General features: G+C 40.0%; 1 protein-coding gene across 1 annotated transcript in view; it reads left to right on the forward strand.

Annotated features, from left to right (window-relative positions):
• ST8SIA1 (ST8 alpha-N-acetyl-neuraminide alpha-2,8-sialyltransferase 1) overlaps positions 1 to 14014 on the forward strand; it is a 153820-nt gene that overhangs the window by 119038 nt on the left and 20768 nt on the right. The gene's annotated exons all lie outside the window — the stretch shown is intronic.

Genomic DNA, 14014 nt, shown 5'->3' on the forward strand with positions numbered 1-14014 from the left:
AAGGACATATGACTGTATATGTGTATGTGTGTGTGTGTGTATGTACACAGAGAGAGAGAGAGAAAGAGATTGATGTATTATGAGGAGTTGGCTCATGCAATTATGGAGGCTGGGAAATCCCACCCTCTGTTGTCTGCAGGCTGTGGGCCCAGGAAGGCCAGTGGGGTAGCTCCAGTCTGAGTCTGAAGAACTGAGAACAAGGAAAACTAATGGTAAGTTCCAATCCAAGTTTAAAGGCCTGAAAACCAATAGCGTGAATTCCAGTTGAAAAGCAGGAGAAGACCGATATCCTAACTCAAGTAGTCAGGCAGAGAGAGTGAATTCTCTCTTCTCTGGCGTTTTGTTCTATGCAGGCCCTCAACGGATTGGATGATGCCCACTCACATTGGAGGAGGGCTCTCGCTTAATCAGTCTTCCAGTTCAAATGCTAATCTCATCTGGAAACGCTCTCACAGACATACCCAGAAATAATATTTAACCAAATATCTGGGCACCCTGTGACTCAGCCAGTTTTTTAACACATAAAATTAGCCATCACAACTATATAGAATCTTATTTAATGTTAATATATAAAGAAACTAATTTTATTTATCAATCATAAATAAATTAATGAATACAATAATTGCTTGCAAAGAAAAATAAAGCCCAGAAATACAGTATTTGTATGGCCTTTTCCTAATTAAGTAGCAATAATATTACTCATTTTCTTTCATGTAGAGTGCTACCTTTGATTAAAATTCCATTGGTATTTTGAATGAATAGTTTTTACTAACTAAGATAAATATCATAAGTTCTTCATGTTCTTTTCTTTCTCTTCCTTAAATATTAGAGGTTTTTCTTTTTGGAAAATTAGAGATTTTCTAATGTAAATCAATCCCTGAAATAAAGCTACGCAAGTAGAGCAACAAGGTTTTCTCCTACGATTTCTCCTTGTGAGGCAGCTTCTCTTGCTGAACATCTGTCTGGACTATGCTTTCCAACTTAGCATATGATCTAGCACAAGACTTTCCCCTGAGATTGTGAGGGGGGCTTGACTGCCCCACCTCATTACAAGAAACCCCTTCAGGGTGATGCTAAAAGGTATAGACTAATATGTTAAAATAAAATTAACCCAATAACCAATATAATTAATGAACTTTTTTTTCAAATTCATCCTTAATGTAATCATATTTGGTCTCTTATCCCAATACATTGTGATTATAGGGCGTCCTATTAAGAAGATCTCAATATGTGTGCTGTTCTGTTTTTTAATTTCTTTTCCATTTTTGAACAGTGGATGAAGAATTGTGATATTAACCATATTTTAGAGAGACAGGAGCACGACCACTATATATATATATGTATGTATGTATGTATGTATAAAACACATAAAATTTATTACTCAAAATACTTTTTAGCATGGGCAGACAGTGACTGAGGACAGATAGAAATGGAAGAAATTGCTGTTTGCCCTGCATCTGATATAGGTGTAAGTAGGGAAAAGGGTTTACTTGAAAAGCTGATGTAATCCACTAACACTTGAATCACAACACGAAATGAAAATAGATGTTCTGCTTTCAACAACTGTAATATAATTAACTCCTCAGCTCTGTTTTTACCTAGCCGCAGAATCAACTGTTGTGCAGTCTCCTGAGGTTTGTTTGGGGCTGTTTGCAGTTCATGCTTTGAAAGAATTGGAGGTGAGATGGAGTGAGTATATAATTAGTCCTTGAAGTTGAAGAGAGCAAGTGAGACCCACGTTCTCACCTCCTCTTCTTTGTTATTTTCTTCACTTGCTATTTCACTCTATCTTTTTTCAATGTGGCAGATAAATAATGGGATCAGTGACAGGGAGGGAAGTGACTTTTGTTCCGTTTCTCTTTTTGTGTCTCAAACTCTATATCACACAAGCTTCTGATTGCCTGATTTTTATCTTTCCATTTGTATTTGGCAATATTTTTTATTCACTTCCTTTTCCTCTTTTCCCTTTGTTTTGTGTTCTTCTGTTCTCTGTCTCTTTTTCCCTTCTTCCCCATCTGTCCTCACTTCTCCTCTTCTTTTCTCCAGGTGATGGTATAAGTTGGAAAGTTAGGGTAGTAATGGTGTGGATGAGCCAGGGCATGTGTCTGAAAGGACTATGTGCCTCTCCAAGAACACTGGCAGCCCCAGTGGAGGCCATCTTGGTGCTGGGAGGTAAATTAAAAATGGCTGAAGAGAGTAGTGCCCAGGGGTGGGCTTGAGATGACATCTCCAGTTCTCCGTAGCCTGCATGTGATATTTTGGGAATCATGACATTTCCAGACTTCCAGTAGGAAGATACAAAAACAATAAAAGTACCGATGGAGAAGAAGGGGCCAAAGGTTGGGAAAAGGCAGCCATGGATTCCTGGGGCAACAGAGTGCGCCACAGACTTGGGTAGTGGCGGCCAGCTTGGTGTCCAAAAGAACCAGAGGTACCAACCACACTTCACAGACACCAGTGCTAGACTCTAGGGACAAGACAAGATCAACCATACCACATTAGAGACAGCCTACGGATCCGCCATTTCTGTCGGGATCCAGAAGGGAGAAGAGGAGAGACCTCCTGAGGGGGGAAACCCAGCTGTGAAGGAGTTTTGCAAATCAAGTAGACGGAACATTATAGACGGAACATTTACCTCAAAGACTGTTTTACTTCAAAAGACGATGAATTACTTTTAATTGACAAGTTTAAGCTTTTGTCCTGTCATTGAGAATGGGAGCACCAGAACAAGGTGAAGGAAACTGTAGAGGGGAAAAAAGCTAGACTTTCCCACAATGTAAGTTGTGTGTAAATTTCAGTCTTGTTATTAGGGGTGTGTCTGTGTGTGAAAGATGAAAATCAGTATGTTAATAGAGGTCAACTCTGACTGGTGAAATTGTTGTCTGACTATTGTTTTATTTTTCCTTCCCTCTGTCATTCAGCTTGTATTTATTGAACATTTACTATTCAAACATGCTTCTTTGTGCTTATCTTTATTTTATAGCTTTATAGCTTATTACTATATTTTGTTTTGGTAAAGTGGAAAAAATAATTAAACACTATTTAAAAATAAACCTATCTGGGGGCCGGCCTGGTGGCACAAGCGGTTGAGTGCGCGCGCTCCACTGCGGCGGCCCGGGGTTCGCTGGTTCGGATCCCGGGCGCACACCTACGCACTGCTTGGCGAGCCATGCTGTGGCAGTGTCCCATATAAAGTGGAGGAAGATGAGCGCAGATGTTGGCCCAGGGCCAGTCTTCCTCAGCCAAAAAAAAAAAAAAAAAAGAGGAGGCTTGACAGATGTTAGCACAGGGCTGATCTCCTCACTAAATAAATAAATAAATAAATAAATAAATAAATAAATAAATCTATCCAGTTCACTCATTGTGGTATTTGGATGATACATATCCCACCATGTGAGTTGAAAACCAGGCCTTGGAGTTGACTCTTCTGTTCCTGAGTATATGCTTTTGAGGTTGGTTAATTGTAAATTCCAAGCTTTTCAGGAATCATTGTGTAGAGATTATATAAAGCTTAATGCCCATGCAAACCTTTTCATTCACAATTTGAGACCTACCATGTTGTGATTATATACAAACCAGCATTCTGTTTTGATCTTCAGAAGTAGAGCAAATTTGCCAGGTAGCATGATTCCCTAATACTCAAGTGATCATACCCAAAATGGATTAGAAAGGTTCACATGAAAGTCAGGTCTGGTGATTGATTCAGTTTTTGAGATAACCATCTCTCTCTATGGGACAGGTATTTACCACACCAAATACAATGGGCGTTCTTTGCAGGTGGGTCCTGGACATGCTGATATGTCTTGTGGCAGCCTCCCAGAGGCGCCTTTGCAAGGTACAGGTGGCACATGCTGGTGAGATGTTTCCAGCTGCTTTCCCACAACTATCCAGTACACTTGCCAGTGGCTTTTGGGATTTGTAAATGATTAGTTAATGATGATTTCATTAAAAAAAATTCTCATCGAGAAGACTTCCCAAGTTGGTTATGTCTTTTGGCTTGCAATAGCCGGCATTCAACCTGCTAAGTCACCCAGCCAGAGGCGGGGTGGGTGGAACATTAAGTCCTCTTTTGTTTATTCAGGTTTAGTCAGTGGGCTGTGCAGTGACATCAGATGCCCTCACCCTCAACTCTGTCCTGGCTCTTAAGTGCAGCTGACCACCCCCTCGTCCCGCAGATACAGAAGGAAGAGGATCCCTGCCTTCACATCCTTCCTAGATTTTCAGTTTGAGTTGAGTTTATGTCACAAAAGAGAAATTCAAGTTATTTTCTAACTTTTCATGAGAAATAATCAAAGAAATAGACTCAAGCTCTAGAAATATAGTAAAATTAAAACACCATGTGATTTAGATTTATGACAAAGATTTTAATGGCAAAAATTTTTAATTAAATAATAATTGAATAATGGAAAACATCATTTATTAAATAAATGTGATACCTAAAATAAATATGCAATATATTTAAAATGTTCCTGCAAATGCAAATAGTTCCGTTAATTGCTTTAAATTACGTTATGGAGAGCATAGATAACTTCTTTGTGGTAAAATAGAAATGATGCATTTTATAATATTTTGGAGAGATCTCATTCTCTTATAAACTTGCTGTATTTAGCTTTTTTCTTTTTGGTTATAGAAAAGAGAGACTCTTTGATATTCTCTTTCTGCTCTAATTCTCTGAAAAACTACATGAAATTCACCATTTTCACTGATCCCTGCACTTACTCTTTCCTTGCTGTTTCTTTGTTGTTGTTGTTGTTGTTGTTTTTGCTGAGGAAGATTGGCCCTGAGCTAACATCTGTGCCCATCTTCCTCTATTTTTGTATGTGGGACGCCACCACAGCAGGGCTTCGTGAGCAGTGCGTAGGTCTGCACCCAAGATTCAAACCTGTGAACCCTGGGCTGCCGAAGCGGAGCACACAAACTTAACCACTGCACCACCAGGCCAGCCCTTTTCCTTGTCATTTCTAAGTGTTCACTGACAGTTTGGAATATCAGTCATATATTTATATTTTTTTCACAGAACAATGACAAATGACAGATGAACATACAGTTACACTCACCTCAATATTCCAAAACACTTGCCAGCCGTAGCCTGCCTAGGCAGTGGTTTTTCTGTTAGTTTATAACTTACTTCCTTGGAAATAATGTTTATTTCTCCAGAATTCTTTAAGAATCGGTTTTTCGTCACTTATTCTTGCAGAGAGGAGAGAAAGAATGGTGATGATGATGGTGGTGATGATGGTGATAATAATAATGGATAATGGGTGGTGATGATGATAATGGTGATGGTGATGGTAATGATGATGCACACATATGAACCCACCTAGTCCTCACAGTGACCCTTTAACTAGGTGATCTTATTATCTCCATTTTTTTTCAGATAAGAAAATTAAGGCATAAAGAGATGAAGTAACTTGCTTAAGGTTGCACAGTTTGCTTGTGGAAGAGGCTGAACACGCAGTCTTCTCAAAGTACCTTCTCTATAACTGGAAACCACATTTGAGACCATTGTCTATATTAGAAATTTTTGTAAGATAGAAATATGGCAAAAGCAGTGGGTTTCTAAAATGCAATCTATTTTTTTTAAATACAAGATTATTTGTGCCAACATTGCCATAATTTTTTTTACTTACATGGTGATATTTCTCAGATTAGAACATACCTCACTTAATTTATGTCTCAAAACAAATCAATATCTGTTTTTAAAGTTTAGTATGGCTTCAATTTCATATTGGAATTGAGAGAAATAAATATAATTGCTATTCTGAGAACTACAAAAGGGAAAAATCATAAGAGAAGAACACCTATGGTCAGAAAAACAACAAGCACAATTTTATTTGTCCTAGAAAAAAATGAGACTTTTCTAAATAGTTCCTGAGATTAAAAAACTATTATATGATTCTTGGAGGGCTTGATGTTTGTCAGAAATTACCATATTCTATTTACAAGAAAATGAACTAGTGTCTATGAGAGATTTGTATTTAAGTGTGCTATTCAGTTTCTAATTACTCATTTTCTGGTTTAAAATGGGGGAATAGTTTGCATAAAAACCAGTGAGACAAAATGTTGCTTGACATATGCGAAAGCAATCAAAAGTGTCTCCTGTATTATCTTAGTATTCCTGAAAAAAAAAGAAGCATTTTGTGCAGCATATTTTCAAGCGAATTAAATGCGTTTTGTGACAAAGATGCAAAAATGCTTAGAAATTCACTTATTCCTTTATGCATTTATTCATTCAACAGTGAATGCCCACACCATGTCAGGCGTAGTATTAAGCTTAGAGAACACAAAGATAAAGGACATTAACCTTTTCTGAAGGAATTCTGTAAAGGAGCCATAAAAATTAAAGAGAGAATTACATAAAAGGTGGTAAGTACCTTGAAAAAAATAAAGTGCTAAGAGAACACAAAGTTAGATACCTAATCCAGACTTAGAGTCAGGGAAAACTTTCTACAGCAGGTCCCACAAGTTGAGTCCTGAAAGATTTTAAGAATTAGCAGGTCAAAAGGGGTGTTCACTTCAGAGAGAAGGAGTAGCATGTGCAATGGCTTAGAGGCATGAGTGGGCATGACCCATTTAAGAAACGTCAAGTAATTGGGTGGGGCAAGGATAGAGACTCCTGATGAGCAGCGGCAAGAAGAGAGTCTGGAGATGTAGGCTGGGATTATATCAAAAAAGGTTTGGAATATCCAGATTGCTTGGACTTTATCTGAAGATGAGGAAAAGCCACTGAAGAAGTCCACCTTGATGGGGAGTGACATGGTCAAATTAGAGCTTGGGAATTGGAGTTACTTGGGGAACCTTGAGAAGTGTGTATTGGAGACTGAGAGCCCAGTTTGGATGCTGTTGCTATGATACAGAGGAGGATTGATGATGATCTGAAATAAAACTGTGGCACTGAGGATATGCATTAGTTAAGGTGGGCTAAGTGCTGTAGCAAACTACCCCAAACCTTCATGGCTTAGTACAGTAAAGTATTTTTTCTCACTCACATATGATTTGAGGGTACATGGGGAAGGGGAAGGGTTCTACTCCTTGCTGTCATTTATGGATCCAAACTTCTTTCATCCAGTAGTTCCACCATTCCCTTAGGCCATAGAATCCTTACTGGATCTTCTTTATTCTGTGTTGCTGACAGAGGAAGGGCTAGTGCAAATATTGGATATTCAGGGGAGATTTTAGGGTCCATGCCTGGAAGCATCATACAACAGTTCTGTCCAGAACTTAGTTACGTGGCTCTGCCTAACCACCAGAGAGTCTGGAAAGTAGTCCTTCTGCATGCCCTGGAGGAAAACAAAATGGATTTGGTGAGCACGTGCCATGTTCAACTGTCTTTGACCTATAGAATGGCGATTTCATGTGGCTCAACCCATAAATAATAGGTAGAGAGAGATGGGAAAGTAGACTCAAGAGATATTGTAAAGGGAGAACTTAGTGACTAACCCGGTATAGAAGCTGCAAGAAAGGGAAGAATGTATGTTTATAGCTGGGTTGAGTTATTGGTAGATGGTTGTGCCATTTATTCAGACAAGGAATATGCTTGATGCAATAGATTTTGGAGGAAAGATGCCAAGTTTGAGATGCTTCCCAAAGATCTCCACGGGACTTGCTCCCTCATTCTTTTCAGAACCCTGCTAAAATGTCATTCTAATAAAATAATGACACCTCCACCCTCTCTTTTCCTATTACTCTGTTTTCTTTATTCTCTTCATGGCACTTCCCACATACTGTGCATTTTTTGGTTTATTGGGCATCTCTTCTCACTCAGATGGAAGCTCCATGAGGGCAGAGACTTTGTTTATATTGTTCACTGCTCTATCCTGTAGTACATAGAACAGTGCTTGACACATAATAGATTCTCAGTAAATAATTGTTGAGTGTGTGAATGAATCCACATGGAAATGGCCAGTGTCTATTGGTTATGATAATAAATACTATTATTTATTGAGGCTTACTAGGGGACAGATACACTTCTGAATACTTTGCAAGTATTAATTCATATAATAAAGTATCCCTATGAGCTAGATACACTAATATCCCTATTTTACAGATGAGGAGACTGTACAGCTTAAGAAACTTGATCAAACTCACAACGTTAGTAAGTAACAGAGATGAGATTCAAATCTGGGTATTAGTGTTTCAGAGTTCACACTGTTAACTGTTAGGCTGTTCTGACATGTAATTTTGGAATGTTAGAGAGCTGGACTGGAGAGAGAGATTAGGAAGTCATCAGTATGAATTTAGATGTGAGTAGAAGTCAGCCTGTCTCTTGAGGTTTTTTAAAATTGACTTGGGGAGAAGAAGTCAGGATGGCAGTGTAGGCAGACTCTGAACTCACCTCCTCCCACGGACACAGCCAATTTACAACTACTCGTGGAAAAATTACCCCTGAGACAGAACTCAAAACTGGATAAGAGGAACTCCTGCAACAATGGACAATCCTAATTGAGGTAGAAGAGGCAGAAACTCCCTTCTGGAGAGGAAAAACGCCACCTTCACAAGCCGCAGTGCCTCACGGCCGCCCCGGAACAGCCCAAAGGTACGCAGCCTCCCTCGAGGAGCGGGGCCCTGAGCCGGGGAGCGCCCCCGCTGTGGGCATTTTGTTGACCCAGCACAATCGAGACGAGTGGCATAATGTCTGACTTTGCCTGCTACTACAACATTGGGGAGTACCCTCAGAAAAGCTGGTTCACAAAGAAATTAAAACTGGCTCTTAAAGGGCCCACGCACAACTCACCCGTCTCAGAAAACAACCTAAAGTCACCAGAAAGAAAGGTGCACAGTGCTTTGGTGAAAAGAGACTCACCTAATAGGCCCTGAGTGCATCTCGGTGAGAGGTGAGACCTCTCCAGGGACTGGGACATTGGCGGCGGCCATTGTTGTGGCCTGGTGTGGGTGTGCTGACACAGATGCCATTGGAGTTCCCCTGAGGCGTGCTAGCCCAGGGTCTGCTCCACCCGCTAGAGCACCAATTTAATCCAGCTCAGCCAGGGCAGGCAGCCCACCCTAGAGACTGGCCCCACCCAACAACAAGCCCTCAGGCAACTTGTGGGCCTGCAAAGATTGGTGACTGGATTCTCGGCAGCCTGGCAACTAAGCTGACTTCAGTGGGGCAGGGCATGCACAAGGAGCAGGAAGAGAGTGTGGGGCAGTGGCGGAGTGTGTGGGGCTCCCGCCGTGGAGAGACTGGGTCCGCTTCGGGTGGTCGGGGCGCGCACATGGGGCAGGACTGTGTTGACTGTGTGTGTGGACCTGTGGGCGGCAGGGTTTGTCAGCTGCAGAAGACTTGTGCTTCTCAAAGACCCACATAGGGAGTTTGCCCCACCTTCCAAAGCCTGAAACAATTGGGTGCTCCCATGCCTGAGGCCAACCCCACCCAGCTCCAATTCTCAGAGAGCTGACAAGAGACCTAAAGGCTGGAGGCTTATAGCAATTGTAAGGCCCTGAGCCTAACAACCTGCCACGCTGGGGGCCTACTCACTTAAAAGAAATACTGCAACACAAATGTGGTATTAGAACTTGCAGCCAACTGTGCTGGGGCTCCCCACACCTGATAAAGAGACTGAAGGGCCCACAACAACTACAAGCAGCTGAGCATTACAACAGCTGGCCAGGAGCATAACTCGGCCTCCCTGGGCTCCTACAGGGAGAGCAAACAGGCCACAACAGAAGGACACACATAGCCCACATAGGGGTCACCCCTGGAACATTGAGAACTGAGGGAAGCACACTGTGGGCCTCCTAAGGCATCACTTACATAAGGTCACCTATCCAAGAGCAGGAGACGTAGCTGATCTACCTAATACGTACACACAAGCACAGGGAAAGAGGCAAAATGAAGAGGCAAAGGAATACATTCCAAGTAAGGGAACAGGACAAAACCCCAGAAAAGGAACTAAGTGAAACAGAAATGAGCAACCTACCTGACAGAGAGTTCAAACAAAGAGTGTTAAGGATGCTCACTGATCTGGGGAGAAGAATAGATGAACTCAGTGAGAATTTCAACAAAGAAATGGAAGATATAAAAAAGAACCAATCAGAAATGAAGAATGCAATACTGGAAATGAAGAATTCACTAGAGGGACTCAAAAGCAGAGTAGAGGATACAGAAGCTGGATCTGCGAGCTGGACGAAAGACTAGAAGAAATAACCCAAGGTGAACAGGTAAAAGAGAAAAGAATTAAAAAGAGTGAAGACAGTGTAAGGGACCTCTGGGACAACATCAAGTGCATTAACATCTGTGTTATTGGTGTCCCAGAAGGAGAAGAGCGAGACAAAGGGGCAGAGAATCTATTTCAAGAAATAATAGATGAAAACTTCCCTAACCTAAGGAAGGAAACAGACATCCAGGTACAGGAAGCACAGAGAGCCCCAAACAAGATAAACCCAAAGAGGCCCACACCAAGACACATCATAATCAAAATGTCCAGAATTAAAGATAAAGAGAGAATCCTAAAAGCCGCAAGAGAAAGACAAGTTACATACAAAGGAAACCCCATAAGGCTATCAGCTGACTTCTCAGCAGAAACTTTATAGGCTAGAAGAGAGTGGCGCGATATATTTAAAGTGCTAAAAGGAAAAAACTTACAGCCAAGAATACTCTACCCAGCAAGGTTATCATTCAAAATGGAAGGAGAGATCAAAAATTTCCCAGACAAGCAAAAATTAAAGGAGTTTGTCACCAAGAAACCAGTGTGACAAGAAATATTAAAAGGACTGATTTAAGAGGAAAAGAGAAGACCGCAAATAGGAAAAATTATCTATTTCCATGATAAGAGGGTAATGGATACAAATGCACAAAAAAGAGGTTAGATATGATATCAAAAACATAAAAGGAGGGAGGAGGGGAGTTAAAGAGTAGAGCTTTCAAACAGAGGTCAAACTAAAGAGACCCTCAATTCTGTATAGAAGAAAGGAACAGAGAAGAACTACTAAAACACTGAGGAAAAAAAAAAGTTAAAAAATGGCAGTAAGTATATACTTATCAATAGCTACTTTAAACGTCAATGGACTAAATGCTCCAATTAAAAGGCATAGAGTGGCGGGGCCGGCCCGGTGGCGCAAGCGGTTGGGTGCGCGCGCTCCGCTGCGGCGGCCCGGGGTTCGCTGGTTCGGATCCCGGGCGCGCACCGACGCACTGCTTGGTAAGCCATGCTGTGGCGGCGTCCCATATAAAGTGGAGGAAGATGGGCACGGATGTTAGCCCAGGGCCGTCTTCCTCAGCAAAAAAAAAAAAGAAAAAAGAGGAGGATTGGCGGATGTTAGCTCAGGGCTGATCTCCTCACCAAAAAAAAAAAAAAAAAAAGGCATAGAGTGGCTGATTGGATAAAAAAACAAGACCCATATATATGCTGCATACAAGAGACACACTTCAGACCTAAAGACACTCACAAACTGAAAGTGAAGGGATGGAAAAAGATACTCCATGCAAATGGCAATGAAAAGAAAGCTGGGGTAGCAGTACTCATATCAGACAAAATAGACTTTAAAACAAAAACTGTAAAAAGAGAGAAAGAAGGGCATTACATAATGATCAAGGGAACAATCCAACAAGAGGATATAACACTTGTAAATATCTACGCACCCAATGTAGGTGCACCTAAATATATAAAGCAATTATTAACAGACATAAAAAGAGAAATAGACAGTAACACAATAATAGTAGGGGACTTTAGCACTCCACTTACACCAACGGATAGATCATCCAAACAGAAGATCAATAAGGAAACATTGGCCTTAAATGACACACTAGAACAGATGGACCTAGTAGATATATACAGAGCATTGCATCCAAAAACCGAAGAATACACGTTCTTTTCAAATGCACATGGAACATTCTCCAGGATCGATCACATATTAGGCCACAAAACAAGTCTCCATAAATTTAAGAAGATTGAAATAATACCAAGCATCTTTTCTTACCACAACGGTATGAAACTAGAAATCAACTATAGGAAGAAAATCAGAAAAGCCACAAATACGTGGAGATTAAACAAAATGCTACTGAACAACGACTGGGTCAACAAAGAAATCAAAGAAGAAATCAAAAAATAGCTGGAGACAAATGAAAATGAAAATACGACATGCCAGAATTTATGGGATACAGCAAAATCGGTTCTAAGAGGGAAGTTTATAGCAATACAGGCCTATCTCAACAAACAAGAAAAATCTCAAATAAACAATCTAACAATGCACCTGAAGGAGCTGGAAAAAGAAGAACAAACAAAGCCCCAAATCAGTAGAAGAAGGGAAATAATAAAAATCAGAGCATAAATAAATGAAATAAAGACCAAAAAAACAATAGAAAAAATTAATAAAACCCAGAGCTGGTTCTTTGAAAAGATCAACCAAATTGCCAAACCTTTAGCTAGACTCACCAAAAAAAAAGAGAGAAGGCACAAATAAGTAAAATCAGAAATGAAAGAGGAGAAATGACAACAGACACCTCAGAAATACAAAAGATTATAAGAGAATACTATGAAAAGCCATATGCCAACCAATTCGACAATCTGTAAGAAATGGATAAATTCTTAGAATCATACAACCTTCCAAAACTGAATCAAGAAGAAGTAGAGAATTTGAATAGACCAATCACCAGTAAGGAGATCGAAACAGTAATCACAAACCTCCCCAAAAATAAAAGTCCGGGACCAGACGGCTTCCCTGGTGAATTCTACCAAACATTCAAAGAGGACTTAATACCTATCCTTCTCAAACTCTTCCAAAAATTTGAGGAGTGGGGGAAGTTCCCTAGCTCATTCTATGAAGCCAACATTACCCTGATACCAAAACCAGACAAGGACAACACAAAAAAAAGAAAATTACAGGCCAATATCACTGATGAACATCAATGCAAAAATCCTCAACAAAATACTAGCAAATTGCATACAACAATACGTTAAAAAGATTATACACCGTGATGAAGTGGGATTTATTCCAGGTATGCGGGGATGGTTCAACATTCGCAAATCAATCAACATAATACACCACATTAATAAAATGAAGAATAAAAATCACATGATCATCTCAATAGATGCAGAGAAAGCATTTGACAAGATACAGCATCCATTTATGATAAAAACTCTGAATAAAATGGGTATAGAAGGAAAGTACCTCAACATAATAAAGGCCATATATGAGAAACCCACAGCTAATATCATCCTCAATGGTGAAAAACTGAAAGCTATCCCTCTAAGAACAGGAACCAGACAAGGATGCCCACTGTCACCACTCCTATTTAACATAGTACTGGAAGTCCTAGCCAGAGCAATCAGGCAAGAGAAAGAAATAAAAGGGATCCAAATTGGAAAGGAAGAAGTGAAACTGTCACTATTTGCAGATGACATGATTTTATATATAGAAAACCATAAAGAATCCACCAGAAAACTTTTAGAAGTAATAAACGAATATGGTAAAGTTGTAGGATACAAAATCAACATACAAAAATCAGTTGCATTTCTGTACGCTAACAACGAAGTAGCAGAGAGAAATTAAGAATACCATCCCATTTACAATTGCAACAAAAAGAATAAAATACCTAGGAATAAACTTAACCAAAGAGGTGAAAGATCTGTACACTGAAAACTATAAAACATTGCTGAAAGAAATTGAAGAAGACACAAAGAAATGGAAAGATATTCCGTGCTCTTGTATTGGAAGAATTAACATAGTTAAGATGTCCATACTTCCTAAAGCCATCTATAGATTCAGTGCAATCCCTGTCAAAGTTCCAACAACACTTTTCACAGAAATAGAACAAAGAATCCTAAAATTTATATGGAACAACAAAAGACCCCGAATAGCTAAAGGAATCCTGAGAAAAAAGAACAAAGCTGGAGGTATCATACTCCCTGATTTCAAAATATACTACAAAGCTATAGTAACCAAAACAGCATGGTACTGGCACAAAAACAGACACACAGATCAATGGAATAGAATCGAAAGCCCAGAAATAAACCCACACATTTATGGACAGCTAATCTTTGACAAAGGAGCCAAGAACATACAATGGAGAAAA

Source organism: Diceros bicornis, chromosome 17 (assembly GCF_020826845.1).
Source record: "Diceros bicornis minor isolate mBicDic1 chromosome 17, mDicBic1.mat.cur, whole genome shotgun sequence".
Lineage (NCBI taxonomy): Eukaryota > Metazoa > Chordata > Mammalia > Perissodactyla > Rhinocerotidae > Diceros > Diceros bicornis.